The sequence below is a fragment of the Salvelinus fontinalis genome, chromosome 41, assembly GCF_029448725.1.
Source record: "Salvelinus fontinalis isolate EN_2023a chromosome 41, ASM2944872v1, whole genome shotgun sequence".
In the NCBI taxonomy this organism is placed as follows: Eukaryota; Metazoa; Chordata; class Actinopteri; order Salmoniformes; family Salmonidae; genus Salvelinus; species Salvelinus fontinalis.
This window is the reverse complement of record NC_074705.1, coordinates 8,735,798-8,756,458: the sequence shown is the minus strand read 5'-3', so window position 1 is coordinate 8,756,458 and position 20,661 is coordinate 8,735,798. Positions and strand designations below refer to the sequence as shown.

The 20,661-nt window shown below is 43.7% G+C and overlaps 1 pseudogene; it reads right to left on the bottom strand.

Moving 5' to 3' along the window:
• LOC129840642 (TRAF2 and NCK-interacting protein kinase-like) overlaps positions 1 to 6,108 on the bottom strand; it is a 64,572-nt pseudogene extending 58,464 nt beyond the window's left edge.
• Positions 6,109 to 20,661: the final 14,553 nt, after the last annotated feature.

The following is a 20,661-nucleotide window of genomic DNA, read 5'->3' as shown; positions in this document are numbered from 1 at the left end:
CTCACATAACTCTCACACACCCCACACACACAAACACACACAAACACACATGCACAAGATGCAGAAACACCTATCTTGCGCATTTTCTCTCACAAATGCACAGAAACACACACACACGAAGAGGCTGTCAAACGTCAACCGTGGCTAACAGGGTTGACCTCTAGCTGACCTCTTTTGTTTATCCAATCAGAGCACACTCTACTCCCCATTCCAACATGACCTTCACACACACTACTAGTCCATTATACACAAACATGAACACTAGTGACGGGAGAAAAATATCGATACAGCTACATAATCAGGATATTATTTTTGATCGTAACGTTTGGACAATATCGCAGCATTATTTTTGCGCTAGTTAGCTGTACCTGCACCAACTATCCAGTAGATTAGCTTCATAGCTTGTTCTCCCTCTTATATTTACATTGGGAGCCAATTTGTTTTCAGCACATTTATTTCCATGACTTCTATTTGTTTTTCTCATGGCTCTGTCTCTCGTCTCTCTGCAGCAGACATACGGTGAGCAATATGTCTGGAACATCGAATCGCAATACAATCACAGTATCGAATCACAATACATATAGAATCGTGAGAATCACAATACATATAGAATCGTGAGAATCACAATACATATAGAATCGTGAGAATCACAATACATATAGAATCGTGAGAATCACAATACATATAGAATCGTGAGAATCACAATACATATAGAATCGTGAGAATCACAATACAATCACAGTATCGAATCGCAATACATGTAGAATCGTGAGAATCACAATACATACAGAATCGTGAGAATCACAATACATATAGAATCGTGAGAATCACAATACATATAGAATCGTGAGAATCACAATACATATAGAATCGTGAGAATCACAATACATATAGAATCGTGAGAATCACAATACATACAGAATCGTGAGAATCACAATACAATCACAGTATCGAATCGCAATACATGTAGAATCGTGAGAATCACAATACATATAGAATCGTGAGAATCACAATACATATAGAATCGTGAGAATCACAATACAATCACAGTATCGAATCACAATACATATAGAATCGTGAGAATCGCAATACATATCGTATCGGCACATAAGTATGGTGTTAATATCATATCGTAAGGTCCCTGGCAAATCATATCCCTAATGAACACTGTTGAAACAGCATATACAAAGGTGCAACTATAAAGGAATGACTTCACAGGAGAGGAGAGGAAAGATCAAGAAAGGAGAGGAAAGGAGAGGAAAGGAAAGGAGAGGAAAGGAGAGGAAAGGAGAGGAAAGGAGAGGAAAGGAGAGGAAAGGAGAGGAAAGGAGAGGAAAGGAGAGGAGGTTTGGACACAAAGACAGTGACACTTGGGCACACACTGGAGCAACTGAGACCCCAAGCCACCATTACGCCAATCAAACAAACCACAGACAGAGGCAGAGACGAGAAATCGCTCAGTCATATCCTGTGTCCTGAAATATACATCCCTCTGCATCTTGTCAGATACAAATGACTGTTTCCTACTGATAACAGATAGGGGGGAGAGAGGAAGACCAGGAGAGAGAGAAATACATGTGTGTCTTACCTTGTACACCTGTCCGTAGGTTCCATTGCCCACCAACTCCACCAGCTCAAAGATGCCTGCTGGGTCCTAAAGAGAGACATATTCTGAGTCACAGAGCGTACAGATATTTAGCTTGAAGCTGGCAGTTATAGAGGTGTTAGCTTGATGCTAGGCCCCAGACATAGGCTATACTATTAGCTTGATGCTAGTCCCCACCCCAGACATATAGACTGTTATCTTGATGCTAGCACAGATAGACAGTTAGTTTGATGCCAGCCCCAAAACATATAGACCGTTAGCTTGATGCTAGCCCCCAGAGATAGGCTACAGACAGTTAGCTTGAAGCTAGCTGATGATAATAGACTGCTACTGTCGATAGCTAGCTAAAGTGGCTGCATAATGATTAGCTTACTAGACAGTAGAGTTAGAAGAGGAACCACTAGACCACAGCAGAGAACCCAGTGACCTTACACACACACACCTCCCTCTTTGCTGTGTTGCTAAGGCATTCCAACAATAGCTGGAATTCAACTCCCCCCCTCTGTATCCCTCACTCTCTCTCTCTCACTCCAACTCTCTCTCTCTCTCCATTCATCTCCAGCCAGCCTGAGTAGAAATATGTAGGTCTCACAGTTTCGTTCTCTCTCATTCCAGCCCGTCTCTGAGAAATGCTATGGCACTGTCATTCTCTCTTTTATTCTCTCTTTCTCTCCATCGCTCTCTCATTCCAACAGACTTGAGCCTTTTGGCTGTGGCGGTTTTACTCTCTTTCCATCTCTCTCCCTCCATCTCTCATTCCAGCAGTATCTAAGCACCACTGTGGCACTTCTACTCTCTTTTATGTTCTCTCTCTAGTTATCTCCTCATCTCTTCTTCCCTTCTGTGGACGAGAAACACAGAAACACTCACTCTTCTAAACAAGCCCACACAAGGGTTAGTGATCAAGTGTGTCTAAGTGTGTGTGTGTGTGTGTGTGTGTGTGTGTGTGTGTGTGTGTGTGTGTGTGTGTGTGTGTGTGTGTGTGTGTGTGTGTGTGTGTGTGTGTGTGTGTGTGTGTGTGTGTGTGTGTGTACAGAGTCAAACAGAGTGTTGTTGTTGCTCAAGTTCATTCATATCCTCAGGCTAACTGATAGAAAAGTGTCCGTTATCATGACTATTTAATAAAACAGAATGGGCTCACAGGTTGTGTGTGAGATGATTAGATTACAGTAGGTTAGTGGATGATGGGAGTCACATTGTAACTGGTCGTATCTAAACAACCACTGTCATGAGAGAAGGACTCTACTGTACTGGATGACTCATTCAAACGTTTCCTCTCTGTTGATGAATCTTATTCTCTGTTCAGCTCCTCGCGAGGCCTTGTATACATTCTTCAAACTCTATGGCTCTAAAGTGTGTGTGTCTATGTGTGTGTGTGTGTGTGTGTGTGTGTGTGTGTGTGTGTGTGTGTGTGTGTGTGTGTGTGTGTGTGTGTGTGTGTGTGTGTGTGTGTGTGTGTGTGTGTGTGTGTGTGTGTGAGACTACGGAAAGAGTGTGAATAAGGGAGTCTTGTGGCTCAGCGGGAAATTAGGTCACCCAGACACATTCACGGGGAGACATTTGAGTGCGACACGCCCAGATAGTTTATAAATAATATGCATGTTGGTCAGTTCTGGGGTGTAGGTGGGTTTAGGTTGAGAGTGTCGTTTATAATGGCTAGTGCTCTGGCCAAAAGTAGTTGAGGATAGGGTGTCATCAGTGACATAACTGGCACTCAATCTCGCTCTTTCTCTCTTTCTCTCGCTCTCCATCTCTTTTTTTCTCTCTCTCCCTTCCTCGTTCCCTCTTTTTCTTTGTCTCTCTCATTCATCAGCTCCTCACCCTACACCTATGTGTGTGTGTGTGTGTGTGTGTGTGTGTGTGTGTGTGTGTGTGTGTGTGTGTGTGTGTGTGTGTGTGTGTGTGTGTGTGTGTGTGTGTGTGTGTGTGTGTGTGTGTGTGTGTGTGTGTGTGTGTGTGTGTGTGTGTGTTTGGTCAGTGCTGTCCTGCTGATCTGTTGTCTGTTGATGTCATCAACTGACTGCCTGGCTTCTGACTGTGCGTGTGTGTGTGTGTGTGTGTGTGTGCTGTATCACCAATTCTCTGACCACTTCTCAGTCAGGATTTCCCAACACACACACACACACTCGTCTGTCCAGCGGTTCCTAGCCCAGTCTAGTCAGTGACCCACTAACCAGTGGATTAATGTCTGCGACTGACTGGTGGAGAACAGTAATCTACACAGGCCACTGTACATCTCAGCTAGACTGGCTCTGCCCAACCTGAACAGGCCACTGTACATCTCAGCTAGACTGGCTCTGCACAACCCGAACAGGCCACTGTACAGCTCAGCTAGACTGGATCTGCCCAACCTGAACAGGCCACTGTACAGCTCAGCTAGACTGGATCTGCCCAACCTGGCAACCTAATCATGCTACTGTACAGCTCAGTTCTAGACTTGCTCTGTACAACCTGGCAGCCTCAACATGCTACTGTAGAGTTCAGCTATTGACTGGCTCTGCCCTCTACCAATATGTCAACCCTGGCTCAGTCTTACCATGACACCTACCCAATCTGGCAACCCGGGATGTCAAATGGCTCCCTACATGCACAGTACTATGTCATATTGTGAGTTTTGTTACGTAATGAAGATTGTAGAATGACATGATAAACTGTCCATCGTCCTTTATACTAGTCTGTGTACCTGTCTGTGGGTCATAGCTTATATCTATACACAGTACCTGACCACACACACACACACACAAACAAATGCAAAAAGGAGGGTTAACAAAATAACCAGAGAGCACAGCAACATTAGCCTAATGCCCCAGTCTACACTGTTAGAAAAAAAATTGCCATCCAGAACCATAAAGGGTTCTTTGGCTGTCCCCATAGGAGAACCCTTTGAAGAACCACTTTTGGTTCCAGGTACAACCCTTTTGGGTTCCATGTAGAACCCTTCCCACACAGGGCTCTACATGGAAACCAACATAGTTATACCTGGAACCAAAAAGGGTTCTACCTGGAAACAAAAAGGGTTCTCCTATGGGGATATCCGCAGAACCCATTTGGAACTATTTTTTCTAAGAGTGCATAGACAATACAGTCTACAGGTAGCCTAGCCATTAGCATTACTGGCTTAGCAGAGTTTAGCATCTACACTGATGGTTATACCAACATATAACCATATTGGCATATCCAATATATCAAGGTAATGTAATATAGACAATGTATGACATATAAATAGATACATAGTGATTATTTAATAGTATCCTTTGTAGAGGAATCTCTCTACCCATGTTTAACAGTGAGCGACATTTGTTGTTCACACACACACGCACGCACGCACGAACACACACACACATACACTGTATGCATGAATGCCTTAATGTATAATGTATACATACAGTAAATGCCCATGAAAGCTATCAGGCTGTTTTGGTAGACCCACATTAACATTCTGTATGTGTGTGTGTGTGTGTGTGTGTGTGTGTGTGTGTGTGTGTGTGTGTGTGTGTGTGTGTGTGTGTGTGTGTGTGTGTGTGTGTGTGTGTGTGTGTGTGGAAATATGATGGCTACATTCCACCGCGGACTGGCTCAATGAAAGCCACATATTCAGACCTAAAATCCGAGATCACCGAAGCAACCCCCCCCCCCCCCCCCCCCCCCACACACACATCAGATTACATGGCTATGTTGTCATGCTATTTCATACCTAACCATTGTTTATCTTGGTCAGTCATCGTTAGTAAATCAGCCGAAAAAGAAACACTTGGTTGACGTATTTCCACTGAGTATGTCCATATGTTGTGTTACATTCTGTAACCACCTGCTATTAGTCTATGCACAGTGCTATATAGGCCTGCATAATTCGATATTGGATATGTTTTGCTCATGCACAAACATCGGTAGGCCAGTCTGCCATGTTGGTGGCTGTAGGGAGGGATTGGGAATTTGACCCATTTTAGAAGCGTTGTATCTCTCTCACACACACACACAGAGAGAGAGAGAGAGAGAGAGAGAGAGAGAGAGGCAGAGACACAGGGAGAGAGAGTAGTAGCCATCTCTGATACTGAAACAGATACATGATGTAGACCCGGGTTTATCTTACCCGTAGAGCAGACAGGTCGATCTCATCCAGACTCCGGGCAGGGGAATCAGTCGCCATGATTCAAATTAAATATGATAAAATCACCAGAATCAGAAACCATCCAGACAACGAGACCACGGAGTAAATGCCCTTGGCCCCCGCTATAGGCTTCCCTCTTCCACGGGGAAACGAGCCTGCCTACCTCTTTCTCACCGATAAGCGATGGAGAGATTGCGACTGAGAACGAAAGAGAGAGAAATTAAAAAAGAGAAAATATAATAGATCCCCGTTTGTCAGTAGGCTTAGAGGTGACCGACGTTAAAAAAAAGCCTGCTAGAGCAGAGATGCTGGTGTGTGACTATAACGGGACGTGAACATGATCAGCAGCAGCACCGAATCCATGTCTGTTCAACCGACAGAGCGAGAACTCACGGTTTGCTGGCTGCAGATGCTCTTGAGCATTGTCAATCAAAGACACCGCGGGCGGGGCAAACCTGTAAACCACGCCCACTCCAGAGGATTGCTCAATTTGATATATTGAATTATTTGAACTCGGTAGAGACCAAAGGAGTTTCCAGAGGTAGCCGTCCCTGACACCGGGGTGTGGTAGCTGGTTTGTCTAAAGTTTAGTAATGATGTTAGGTAAGGTGGGACTTTTTGTAAAAGGGATTTCTAAATAGAAACATAGCAGTGTATCAAACTACTTGAGTTCAAAAAAGGGCCAATCGACTTTGTTGTACGTACATAACATCCATGTAGACGTCATACACTTGGTCACAACTCTTTCACATTGAAATATTTTAGAAGGTATTATTATAATAAATATATGATGTATGTATTATGAACATAGTGCTGTGTATAGGCACTAATCAGACGTTCAGAATAGAGAAGTTTCATTCAATGCGTCCCATTTAGTCCTTTTTTGGGGGGGTTTATTTGTCCTTTATCCCATTGAGAATAACCATGTGTTTTATAACAGAGAGCTCAAGGCAATAGAATATAGATTATTCCTGAGAATAGAGCAGAGACGTTGTCATTAGAATATAACAGAATGGGTATGTTTCAACAGAACAGAATATAAATGATTCAGTAGAGTAGAAATTATTAAATAGAACAGAGTAGAAATGATTCCTGAGAATAGAACAGAGTAGAAAGGTTTCCTAAGAATAGAACATAGTAGACTTGTGTTGTAGTGTCCTGTCACCATAACAGAGAAATAATCAAACTGTTTTGGTCAGAGATCAGGATTATAAGGATTATGCCTTAACAACACAAAATTAGACATGTTAATTGAACATTTATAAAATGTATACAATATAAATTATAAACATTTATATTAAAAAATACACAAATTAAGTTATTACATTAAAATGATTACAGACAAATACTCTGGAACTGTCTGTTAAACTGTCATGAATCAAAGTCCCCAAAGGATTACACAGATAACAAAATCCCAGAATGGAATCCCCTGGAATTGTGGCCGGTTGGAAGATTGGCTAATCTTGTACTCATCCAGACAAGCCTCCACTCATCCAGGTGTGAAATCTACAATCAGGTTTATCTTGTTTTCCCAGAAACTCCTTAGGAACAATTAGTCATTCATACCATTTAATAAAATAAAATAAAATGAAAATGTCACATGCGCCGACTACAACAGGTGGAGACCTTACAATGAAATGCTTACTTACAAGCCCTTAACCAACAATGCAGTTGAACAATATCCCTAAAAAGTAAGAGATAAGAATAACAAATAATTAAAGAGCAGCAGTAAATAACAATAGCGGGGCTATATACAGGGGGTACCGGTACAGAGTCAACGTATCACTGTGTCAATGTGCGGGGGGCACCGGTGTTGAGGTAATTGAGGTAAATATGTACATGTAGGTTGAGTTATTAAAGTGGTATCAAAGCCAATGTCAAACTCAGCCAAGCTGATGTCAAAGCCATTACATTGTACAGGTATGGCTATTATCACATCTTGCCTTCCAACAACAACAAGTTTGTGTGTGTGTATGTGTGTGTGTATGTCTGTTTTCCTGTGAGACAATTGTTGTTTTCTTCATCTAGTCTCTTCCATTGAATCACCTGAGCAGGTCACGCTCTGTTTCCCCTAGAGAGCAACGACATAGAAATAGAGAGAAAGAGAGAGAAAGTGTATGAGACAGAGAGAGAGAGGGAGAGAGAGGTCAGTCATAGACTGTTCTCTCTGCTACCGCACGGCAAGCGGTACTGGTGCGCCAAGTCTAGATCAAAAAGGTTCCTAAACAGCTTCTACCCCCAAGCCATAAGTCCGCTGAAAAATTAATCAAATGGCCACCAGGACAACTTACATTGACCCCAACCTACTTGTACAAATTACCTCAACTAACCTGTACCCTCGCACATTGACTCAGTACTGGTACCCCCTGTATATAGCCTCGTTATTGTTATTTTATTGTTTTATTTATTTATTTATTATTTTTGTTTGATATTTTACTTGAGTTTATTGAGAAAAAAAATTCTTAACTCTATTTCTTGAACTGCATTGTTGGTTCAGGGCTTGTAAGTAAGCATTTCACGGTAAGGTCTACACGAGACAGCCTACAGGGAGGAGGTGAGGGCTCAAGGAGTGTGGTGCCAGGAAAATAACCTCTCACTCAACATCAACAAAACATAGGAGCTGATTGTGGACTTCAGGAAACAGCAGAGGGAGCACCCCCATATCCACATAGACGGGACAGCAGTGAAGAAGATGGAAAGCTTCAAGTTCCTCGGCGTACACATCACTGACCAACTGAAATGGTCCACCCACACAGACAGTGTGGTGAAGAAGGCACAACTGTGCCTCTTCAACCTCAGGAGGCTGAAGAAATTTGGCTTGGCACCTAAAACCCTCACAAACTTTTACAGATGCACAATGGAGAGCATCCTGTCGGGCTGTATCACTGCCTCATACGACAACTACACTGCCCGCAACCGCAGGGCTCTCCAGAGGGTGGTGCGGTCTGCCCAACGCATCACCGGGGGCAAACTACCTTCCCTCCAGGACTCCTACAGCACACGATGTCACAGGAAGGCCAACAAGATAATTAAGGACAACAACCACCAGAGCCACTCCCTGTTCACCCCGCTATTATCCAGAAGGCAAGGTCAGTGCAGGTGTATCAAAGCTGTGACCGAGAGACTGAAAAACAGCTTCTATCTCAAGGCCATCACTAGCACCTTAGAGGCTGCTGCCCTATATACATAGACTTGAAATCACTGGCCACTTTAATAATGGAACGCTATTCACTTTATAATGTGTACATATTTTGCATTACTGCTCTCACTCGGGGCAGCAGCTAGCCTACTGGTTAGAGAGTTGGATAAATAAACAAAAGGTTACAAGATCAAATCCCAGAGATAAAAACCCGAGCTGATGAAGTAAAAATCTGTTGTTGTGCCCCTGAACAAGGCAGTTGACCCAATGTTTCTAAGCCCTCATTGAAAACAATATTTTTTCTCAACTGACTTGCCTAGTTAAATAAAGGTTGAAAAAATATCATATGTATATACTGTATTCTGTTGTAGTCTATGCCGCTCAGACATTGTGTGTATTGTTGCGAAATTGTTAGATATTACTTCTTAGATACTACTGCACTGTTGGAGCAAGAAACACAATAATTTCGCAACACCCGCAAAAACATATGCTAAACATGTGTATGTGACCAATACTATTGATTTGATCTGTTATATTCGGCATATGTGACAAATAAAATTTGATTTGAGAGGGAGAAAGAGAGAGAACGAGAGAGAGAGGGGATAGAAGGGGAGAGAGAGGGGAAGAGAGAGAAAGTATCATGACACAAGGCGAGACCCAGTAGGCAGATGGTTGGAGTCTTACAATGTTGATTAATCCAAAAGGAGTAAACAAGAGAATGGTCATGGACAGGCAAAAGGTGAAAACCAGATCAGAGTCCAGGAGGTACAGAGTGGCAGAAATGCTCGTGGTCAAGACAGGCAGAATGGTCAGGCAGCCAGGTACAGAGTCCAGAACAGGCAAGGGTCAAAACCGGGAAGACTAGAAAAAAGGAGAATAGCGACGGCTGGAGTTCGGGAAAAACCGCTGGTTGACTTGGAACATACAAGACGAACTGGCACAGAGAGACAGGAAACACAGGAATAAATACACTGGGGGAAATCAGTGACACCTGGAGGGCGTGGCGACAATCACAAGGACAGGTGAAACAGATCAGGGCATGACAGGAAGAGTAAGAGAACACATTACTACCCCAGTTGAAATATTTAATAAGTGATTCTGGGCTAAATTTCCTCTATGTGTGTACTGTAGAATATGCTACTGTACATGATCTCTACTCCAATTAATGCCTACTCTTTAATTCAATTGTGAAGATGCAAAGAAGAAGCCATACCACATCTACACACATCTACACACACATACACACATTATTATTCTGTACCTGTGGGTGACATAATATTTCCCCAATACCAACCGTCAGATTACCAAACCATATACTATGCCTTTAAATCAATACATGTTGAAGCCAAATTAATTTGATTTGAGAATGGACTGTGCCTTGAACCTTTCACTGGCATTGAGTTACTCAAATTAATACAGGTGATACCTCACATATACCATACCAGAGACATAAAGAGTGTACAAAATATTAAGGACTACAGCTCTTTCCATGACATAGACTGACCTGGTGAATCCAGGTGAAAGCTATGATCCATTATTGATGTCACTGGTTAAATCCATTTCACTCAGTGTAGATGAAGGAGAGGAGACAGGTTAAAGAAGCATTTTTAAGCCATGACACAATTAAGACAAGGATTGTGTATGTGTGACATTCAAAGGGTAAATGGGCAACACAAAATATTTAAGTGTCTTTGAAGGAGGTATGGCAGTAGGTGCCAGGCGCACCGGTTTGTGTCAAGAACTGCACCGCTGCTGGGTTTTTCACCCATCAGTTTCCTGTGTGTATCAAGAATGGCCCACTACTCAAAGAACATCCAGCCAACTTGACGCGACTGTGGCAAGCATTGGAGTCAACATGGGCCAGCATCCTTCTGGAATGCTTTTGACACCTTGTAGTCCGTGCCCTGACTAACTGAGGCTGTTCTGAGTCCAGTCTCAACTCAATATTAGGAAGGTGTTCATAATGTTTTGTCCATAGCTGATACATGGAAGTGGAGGGCGCCCTCATGTGGCAAAAGGGCTTCACAATTCGAGTTTTGTTGAAGGGGAGGTGCCTTCGACAGGAACTTTCAAAAAAGTCAGCAGCATTCGGTCCAGCGGGTGAAGACCCCAATGGTTTTCTAGTCCATCACCTTATCCACTCTGCCACGCAACTACTGTGCTAATGATATGCCTGTCCTCCATCTAGACTACAGTAGTATTAACTTTTGGCTAATTGAATTATTTGAATAACTTTTCATTTAGACTATGATAAAATATTTAATTTATACTATATTAATGTGTTTAATTCATTTAATTAACCGTTACATATTTTTTTTTTTAGGTATTTGCCATACTATCAAGTGTAATATGAAGTTCACTACATTACATTGATCGATTTAGCGAACTATTTGATCAACATGTGATGTATTACACCAAAGCAGCATAATTCGTAATGACTTCCCTGTGACAGATGAGCGCTAAATATTGTTAGAAGTTAGATTTGAACCCAAACCTCCAGGGGAGACTACAACCTTAACAAGGCACCTTTTACCGCTCGGCCATCCTGACTCCGTATGAACAACATAAGGTCTAAATCTGTAAGGACTACATGAGGCCTAAACTTCTATATTCTGACTTCCCTGACCACCAAATGTTTCTATTATAACATACTACATTTTTCATTGTAATGACTTGCTGTAGAAAGTGTATCGGTACAAGTAGATATAGGAATATTATATTATTTATTTTTCTTCACTCAGAAGAACAAAAGAAAGAAAGAAAGATAAAGCCGAGGGTGCAGATACAATGTCTCACCACTAAGGGTCACTAAAGGAACATGGGAACTGATATTCATATCATGTACATAATATGGATTTTAGCTGTATTTCCATGTTTGTGAACAGGGCTGAACATTATTAATGAATTAATTCATCACCTGTTCTGTCATCCAATCAGAATCAAGGCCATAGAGAGAAAAAGGAAGGTAATGACACTCAGTGGTTGACCTACAGGGTGGTCTAGAGATTCAAATCAAATCAAACCTTATTTGTCACGTGAGCCGAATACAACAAGTGTAGACCTTACCGTGAAATGCTTACTTACAAGCCCTTAACCAACAGTGCAGTTCAAGAAGAGTTAAGAAAATATTTACCAAATAAACTAAAGTAAAATAAAAAATTATAAAAAGTAACACAATAACATAACAATAACGAGGCAATATACAGGGGTACCGGTACCGAGTCAGTTCTTCAGTGTCACTGAAGCTTTCGCTGACATGTTTCCCTCCTGGTTCCCTTCCTCTCATGTGTCCTCCTATAATATCCTGGCAAGATGCCAAAGTGTGTATGTCACACACAACAACCCTCCATTTCCCCTGTCACACACAACAACCCTCCATTTCCCCTGTCACACACAACAACCCTCCATTTCCCCTGTCACACACAACAACCCTCCATTTCCCCTGTCACACACAACAACCCTCCATTTCCCCTGTCACACACAACAACCCTCCATTTCCCCTGTCACACACAACAACCCTCCATTTCCCCTGTCACACACAACCCTCCATTTCCACTGTCACACACAACAACCCTCCATTTCCACTGTCACACACAACAACCCTCCATTTCCCCTGTCACACACAACCCTCCATTTCCCCTGTCACACACAACAACCCTCCATTTCCCCTGTCACACACAACAACCCTCCATTTCCCCTGTCACACACAACAACCCTCCATTTCCCCTGTCACACACAACAACCCTCCATTTCCCCTGTCACACACAACAACCCTCCATTTCCCCTGTCACACACAACCCTCCATTTCCCCTGTTACACACAACAACCCTCCATTTCCCCTGTCACACACAACAACCCTCCATTTCCCCTGTTACACACAACAACCCTCCATTTCCCCTGTCACACACAACAACCCTCCATTTCCCCTGTTACACACAACAACCCTCCATTTCCCCTGTTACACACAACCCTCCATTTCCCCTGTCACACACAACAACCCTCCATTTCCCCTGTCACACACAACAACCCTCCATTTCCCCTGTCACACACAACCCTCCATTTCCACTGTCACACACAACAACCCTCCATTTCCACTGTCACACACAACAACCCTCCATTTCCCCTGTCACACACAACCCTCCATTTCCCCTGTCACACACAACAACCCTCCATTTCCCCTGTCACACACAACAACCCTCCATTTCCCCTGTCACACACAACAACCCTCCATTTCCCCTGTCACACACAACAACCCTCCATTTCCCCTGTCACACACAACAACCCTCCATTTCCCCTGTCACACACAACAACCCTCCATTTCCCCTGTCACACACAACAACCCTCCATTTCCCCTGTCACACACAACCCTCCATTTCCCCTGTTACACACAACAACCCTCCATTTCCCCTGTTACACACAACCCTCCATTTCCCCTGTTACACAACAACCCTCCATTTCCCCTGTCACACACAACAACCCTCCATTTCCCCTGTCACACACAACAACCCTCCATTTCCACTGTCACACACAACAACCCTCCATTTCCCCTGTTACACACAACCCTCCATTTCCCCTGTTACACACAACAACCCTCCATTTCCCCTGTCACACACAACAACCCTCCATTTCCCCTGTCACACACAACAACCCTCCATTTCCCCTGTCACACACAACCCTCCATTTCCCCTGTTACACACAACAACCCTCCATTTCCCCTGTCACACACAACAACCCTCCATTTCCCCTGTCACACAACAACCCTCCATTTCCCCTGTTACACACAACAACCCTCCATTTCCCCTGTTACACACAACAACCCTCCATTTCCCCTGTCACACACAACAACCCTCCATTTCCCCTGTCACACACAACCCTCCATTTCCCCTGTCACACACAACAACCCTCCATTTCCCCTGTCACACACAACAACCCTCCATTTCCCCTGTCACACAACAACCCTCCATTTCCCCTGTTACACACAACAACCCTCCATTTCCCCTGTCACACACAACAACCCTCCATTTCCCCTGTCACACACAACAACCCTCCATTTCCCCTGTTACACACAACAACCCTCCATTTCCCCTGTCACACAACAACCCTCCATTTCCCCTGTCACACACAACAACCCTCCATTTCCCCTGTCACACACAACCCTCCATTTCCACTGTCACACACAACAACCCTCCATTTCCCCTGTCACACACAACAACCCTCCATTTCCACTGTCACACACAACAACCCTCCATTTCCCCTGTCACACACAACAACCCTCCATTTCCCCTGTCACACACAACCCTCCATTTCCACTGTCACACACAACAACCCTCCATTTCCACTGTCACACACAACAACCCTCCATTTCCCCTGTCACACACAACCCTCCATTTCCCCTGTCACACACAACAACCCTCCATTTCCCCTGTCACACACAACAACCCTCCATTTCCCCTGTCACACAACAACCCTCCATTTCCCCTGTTACACACAACAACCCTCCATTTCCCCTGTCACACACAACAACCCTCCATTTCCCCTGTCACACACAACAACCCTCCATTTCCCCTGTCACACACAACAACCCTCCATTTCCCCTGTCACACACAACAACCCTCCATTTCCCCTGTCACACACAACAACCCTCCATTTCCCCTGTCACACACAACCCTCCATTTCCCCTGTCACACACAACAACCCTCCATTTCCCCTGTCACACACAACAACCCTCCATTTCCCCTGTTACACACAACCCTCCATTTCCCCTGTCACACACAACAACCCTCCATTTCCCCTGTCACACACAACCCTCCATTTCCACTGTCACACACAACAACCCTCCATTTCCCCTGTTACACACAACAACCCTCCATTTCCCCTGTTACACACAACCCTCCATTTCCCCTGTCACACACAACAACCCTCCATTTCCCCTGTCACAAGGGGAGTTATGGCTGATTTGAAATTAAATAATTAACCCTGTTAGGTCAACCCTGTCACTTTAATTGTCACCACTGTAGAATTGAAAAAATGTAAATTGATCATGTGCTATTTATGATAGAATGTTAAAATACACTACCCCAAAGACACTTTTATAATTATTTCACAGTGGGTGGAAATCAGAAATGCAAAAAAAGATTTTCTTTGATTCATTCATTGAATTCATTTAAACATCCATATACAAATAAAATATTTTAAAAATCATTTTCATTATACCCCATGCAGCCGGAATTGTTTGACCTGAGATTCAGCAGTAAATCCATCGGAACCTTTCAGGTCGTTATGCACACCACCCGTAATGTTTGCACCGCAGTGATGAGCGTGGGATATGGCTTGAAAATGTAATTAGGAGTACAGTGACCTCTTCCATTCCTGGATTGAGTTTTCGGCCCATATCTCATGCTCGTCACTGCGGTGGAAACATTATGGGTGGTGTTCATTTTGACCTGAAAGATTTAGATGTTTTAACTGCTGATACTCAGGTCAAAATAATTCTGGCTATCCCCCATGTTGCTCCACCTCTGCTTCCTCTCCTTGTGCTATGACTTTGTTGTTGTGGAGAGATTTGCGCGCCTCTAAGACCCTGAAAGCTAGGCCGGGGGGAGCTTAGGCTCCTGGCAGGTTTTACCATACCAGATTTGTTTCAGATGAGGGGCCTGACGAACAGCACACAGCACAATGGCACAATTAACAATGGCGAACACCTTATTGAACACCTTTTGCATGAATAGGGCTGTTGACCATATTACAGCCTAGTGGTTAGAGCATTGGGATCGAATCCCTGAGCTGACAAGGTAAAAATCTGTAATTTTGCCCCTGAGCAAGGCAGTTAACTTACTGTTCCCCGGGGTTGGTTTAAATACAGTAGACACATTTCTGCCGAATGCATTCAGTTGTACAACTGACTAGGTATCCCACTTTCCCAGTCATGAGTCATGATTGCAGTACAATTCCACATGACCATTGAGTCATGGTAATCTCCTCTTATGCACTCAAGACCTGCGTTGGTACTGTAGTATCCAACCCGCTTATGGCCTGGTACTCAGGGCTCTAATGTCCTTCTAACAACTCTGACATCAATGCATTTGAAAACCACATCAAAGATATCATCAAAACAGTACTGTGCTTTTACAACTCACCTCACTGTGATTGATCAATTTGAAGAATTAGTTCAACAACAGGTTGAAACTGAGTGGAAAACATTGTCGTTGTGCATGTTATTTCAAAGCCTAACAACGAAATGGACAGCACTTTCTACGGTGATGGTTAATTCAAACATCCACACACATAATGCAAACTATACATACATATAGGCCTATACATGAGCCCAAGCTTGAAAAAAACACACAATTCAAATAATGATTGTGTCATTCCTTATACAATACATAGCCTACCGCATATTAAGCACTGCAGAAATACATTTAAAAAAAATAATTTCAGATGTCTTTAATTGGTCTAGCCTTTAATAAAAAAAAAATAAAAAAAAATTGTAATCACCTTTGAGTGTGGACTGTATTATTATGCATGCTGGATGGACTGGTTACTGTCAGGCATACATAGGGAGTCAAGAAGCAGGTGGACTGGTTACTGTCAGGCATACATAGGGAGTCAAGAAGCAGGTGCAGAAGGAGAGTTTAATAACAATAATGAAAGGCAAATTAACAAAACAGGAGATGCATAATGAACATGAAAGCAAACCACTACTGCCTGATAACTGAGGCTACTGAGGGCTAAATGAAGGGACAGTAATCAAGTTGATGATGAAGTCCAGGTGTGCGTAATAATGGGGAGCAGGTGTGCTTAATGATGGTTGCCTGGACTGGTGGTTAGTAGACTGGCGACATCGAGCACTGGAGAGGGGGAGCTGGGTAGGTGTGACACTTACCTTATGCTACACTCCAGTGACGACTCTTTGGTTTTAGAAGTGGGGGAGACATAACCTGGCGGGGGGTCTGAGGGTCCTCCCCCAGAATTTCTTTGGGCATCTAAAGCTAATTTCCTAAATATTTACACAATCCACTATGGCGTCTCTACTTAGAACAAAAAGTAAGCAAAAATACCCACAGTCAAGCTAGGTAAGAGATCATTATTAAATATGTTTAAGTGATTAATAAGACTGACCTAAATCAAAGGTAATTCAATAATACATATTGTGTTGCACCTTTAACCAATGGCCTAACAAATAAACAGCTCTTGAAAAAATACAAAGACTTTTAACTGTCTATATCAAATTTCAGCCAGACCAACCAGCTAGCCCGAGCCGCCTGCACGCCTAATCCCCACCAGTCTAGTCAATACCTCAACTTTCTCAAAAACACCATTTCCTTCCCAGTTCACAGCTTCATTTTTTTTCAGTCCCAAAGGGAAAGGTTTGGAAACAAAATACTAAATGAAAAAACACATATACCTCAAATATACAGAAACACACAGAAACAGCAAATCCTCCATATAATTAATATCATAGGTCTAAAAGTACTGTAGATCTCTTTTTACTTGCACACAATATAGCTGGGTCCACCCGTCCTTTCCCTAGGGGTCCACCACCCTGCAGCGCCCCAACCCAACACACCCCACTCAGCTTTAGGATCTTAGTGAAACATATATTATTGGTTTTGGGTGTGTTAGGCCAAGGCCAGAGTGACAACCCACAGGACGGCAGACCCTCGGGGCCAGGACTGAGATGTTCAACAGCTATTGATTGCCTGAATAGGTATCTCCCCTGACGTGGGCATGTTTTCAATACAGACTCCTTTACTCGTACTGAATTCCATATAAGGCATCCAGACCTTATGAAAGTTGCCCAGTATACCCTTAATCTGGTAATAAATCAATCTACCAGGTCTTCCTCACATTTTTGTGTCATCAGGAAAAGCCTCTATCAACCATTGATACAGTTTGGAAATCAACTAAGGAGGTTTGTCAAACTGCCTTAAAATAAAAATTGTCTGGTCCAGTGTTTGCTGCAACTGAGAAAATTAAGTATTGTATCTGCAAAAATTCACCTCCATCACAGACTGGTCTTCCCTGGCTGTCTGACCTTGCTGAGACCCCTGTCAACATCCAATCCTCCTAAAATGCGGCAAGACAAAGAATTACCTTGGTGTATATTTATACATTATATCATCCAAGAATAGAATCAATGGTTAATTAATTGAAATTATCATTATTCCCAGATCCCAGACTGTAGCTTAAACTTAAACTGCTGTCCTGTACTTACTGTAGGTCTACCCATCAATTCAAGATGGAACTTTGTATCGTTCACTGATATTGTTAATATACTGCTAAATTCACTGTAGACTGGTCTTGCCTGGCTGTCTGACCCTGCTGGGACTCCTGTCACCATCTGATCGTGCATTTACTAGGCCTACTGGTGACATACGTAATAGGGATCTGATAAAATATAAACAAAGGGCAAATGATACATTCCCCAGTTTCTGTGTTGTAGTTTGTATTTGAGTGTGTGTGTTTCAGGAGATGGCTTCCTGTATTCTCCCCAAGCAGCTGATTGGTCGATTCCATGGCTAATTGGAGCTGACCCCGCCCCCTCGTCAAGACGCAGCTGTCTCCAATTACCCATTTCTTCTGAAGCTATATAAACCAGTGTTCTGTTGTCAGAGAAGAGAATGCAGAAAGATTGATTGTGATAGAGAGAGAATTCAATTGCTGAGAGCGGTGTTGGTTGTTTTTCAGGGAGCTGAGGGTTATATAGTGTTGATTGTTTCTCAGAAAGCGATTTGGTATGTACTATGTTAGTTGTTACTGAGGGAGCTGATTGGTTATGTCTGTTATGTGTTATAGGATGCACTGTTGGATTATTAAAATTGTTTGTTATTCTGTTTCATTTGTTCCCAGGGGGGAAGGGGAAGGCACCTAGGGAGTGCTTAGGCAAGAGGCCCGCGGGCATACATATACCCGTAGTATATTCACTGTCTAGGCACACTAGGTAAGACCTGGGCGGACCACCCCCTGTATTTTGGTAGTAGTGAGTAGGCAGGTTAGATAGGAGAGGGGGGCTTTGACATTTACTTTCTTTGCTTTACAGTCCCATACCTCTTTCACTTCACAGGGAGTTGAGTTGTAGCAGGGTGTTGCGTTCCCTCTTCATAGAGACGTGCATAACAGCAAACAACTCACACAATTAAACAATGAATGTGCAAGAATTGTCAGGAGACAACTGAGCGCATTCTGGGGAGCTGATGAAGTACATGCATTCTGGAAAGACATTTACATTTACATTTAAGTCATTTAGCAGACGCTCTTATCCAGAGCGACTTACAAATTGGTGCATCCACCTTATGATATCCAGTGGAACAACCACTTTACAATAGTGCATCTAACTCTTTTAAGGGGGGGGGGTTAGAAGGATTACTTTATCCTATCCTAGGTATTCCTTAAAGAGGTGGGGTTTCAGGTGTCTCCGGAAGGTGGTGATTGACTCCGCTGACCTGGCGTCGTGAGGGAGTTTGTTCCACCATTGGGGTGCCAGAGCAGCGAACAGTTTTGACTGGGCTGAGCGGAAACTGTACTTCCTCAGAGGTAGGGAGGCGAGCAGGCCAGAGGTGGATGAACGCAGTGCCCTTGTTTGGGTGTAGGGCCTGATCAGAGCCTGAAGGTACGGAGGTGCCGTTCCCCTCACAGCTCCGTAGGCAAGCACCATGGTCTTGTAGCGGATGCGAGCTTCAACTGGAAGCCAGTGGAGAGAGCGGAGGAGCGGGGTGACGTGAGAGAACTTGGGAAGGTTGAACACCAGACGGGCTGCGGCGTTCTGGATGAGTTGTAGGGGTTTAATGGCACAGGCAGGGAGCCCTGCCAACAGCGAGTTGCAGTAATCCAGACGGGAGATGACAAGTGCCTGGATTAGGACCTGCGCCGCTTCCTGTGTGAGGCAGGGTCGTACTCTACGGATGTTGTAGAGCATGAACCTACAGGAACGGGTCACCGCCTTGATGTTAGTTGAGAACGACAGGGTGTTGTCCAGGATCACGCCAAGGTTCTTAGCACTCTGGGAGGAGGACACAATGGAGTTGTCAACCGTGATGGCGAGATCATGGAACGGGCAGTCCTTCCCCGGGAGGAAGAGCAGCTCCGTCTTGCCGAGGTTCAGCTTGAGGTGGTGATCCGTCATCCACACTGATATGTCTGCCAGACATGCAGAGATGCGATTCGCCACCTGGTTATCAGAAGGGGGAAAGGAGAAGATTAATTGTGTGTCGTCTGCATAGCAATGATAGGAGAGACCATGTGAGGATATGACAGAGCCAAGTGACTTGGTATGACAGTAATCAATACTTTGGTTTTGTTTCCCTGGCAAAAGGGCCGGCGTTATGGGTGGGCCTCCTTGACGCTCTGTCTCAGTATGTGGAGACCATGTATCTGATGCTGTCCGGACAAAAATAATATGGCATGTCATATTGTTTCTGTCCAGACAGCAAGAGACACGCCATATCTCCTCCAGACACCCCTCCCCTTCTTCTGGTTGTAATATTTTCAATTATACTCAAGATACATTATCTTCACACATATTTTAGATGCTTTTTACCGACAGCCACAAATCAATCAGCTAGACATATTCCCACGCTCGCTGCCCAAATTGCGGCCTTTCCAAATAGGCCTAGGCACTTGGGATTTGAAACAATCCACAGCAAAAAAAAATTAAAGTAGCTAGTGATACTCTGTCCTTTAGGCAGGCTACAATCTTAGGTCTGCATATTATGCCCATGGAAACACAGTGGGTTAATTCTGGACAGATTTTGATGAGAGTGAGCCCTCTCACTTAAAAAAACAAAACAATCTCACCGGAGAAAGCATCCG